The sequence below is a fragment of the Propithecus coquereli genome, unplaced genomic scaffold (genome assembly GCF_000956105.1).
Source record: "Propithecus coquereli isolate 6110/MARCELLA unplaced genomic scaffold, Pcoq_1.0 Scaffold42, whole genome shotgun sequence".
NCBI lineage: Eukaryota > Metazoa > Chordata > Mammalia > Primates > Indriidae > Propithecus > Propithecus coquereli.
In genome coordinates this window covers 1,179,402-1,180,153 of record NW_012149952.1, presented here as the reverse complement: position 1 = coordinate 1,180,153, position 752 = coordinate 1,179,402, and positions in this window count along the sequence as shown.

Sequence of the window (752 nt, the reverse complement as noted above, 5' to 3'; positions counted from 1 at the left end):
AGAGAAAGGACACTAGACAGTAACCTCAAGCCATAAGAAGAAATAACGAGTATCAGTAAATGCAACTATATAGGTAAATATAAAAGTCAGTATTATTGTAGTTTTCATTTGAAAGTTATTGCTTTCCCTATACGATTTAAAAGACCAATACTATAAATCTATGTTAAAGTAACCAGGCACTTTGAAGAAATGGCTGACTTTAGGGCTGGAGCAGGGAAAGAACAAGATGAGCCTGGAACACCTTGTTGTGTCAGAAAACAAGGAGGTGCTCAAAGAGTGATGGAGATGTGCCAAAAGGGCACAAAAGCCATCACAAAAGGGTCCCCACTGACCAAATCTGGGACAAGCTCAAGATCAAGTATTTTAAGCTTCAAAATAAATAATGGGAAGAACAGATTATAGGCTATTGACTAAAATTCCAATATATAAATAAGTGGAAATGTTTAAGAGGAACATGATATTTAATAATATCAAAGTTATTCCCCACAAAATACTTGTTGAAGGAAAAAGAGTAATTTTCCAAGGTTGAAGGAGACATGACCACAATCAAGTGCTCAAAGTAAGTAATATCAGTAATGACAAATCATGCAAGGCGAACAATACAGTATCAATTTTGTGATATTCTTACCAAAGATCCATACTCTAAATCTAATCATGAGGGAAAAGCAGACAAACCCAAATAGAGGAACACTGTACAAAATAACTGGCCTGTAATCTTTTTTTTCTTTTATATTTTTAATTATTATGAGTAC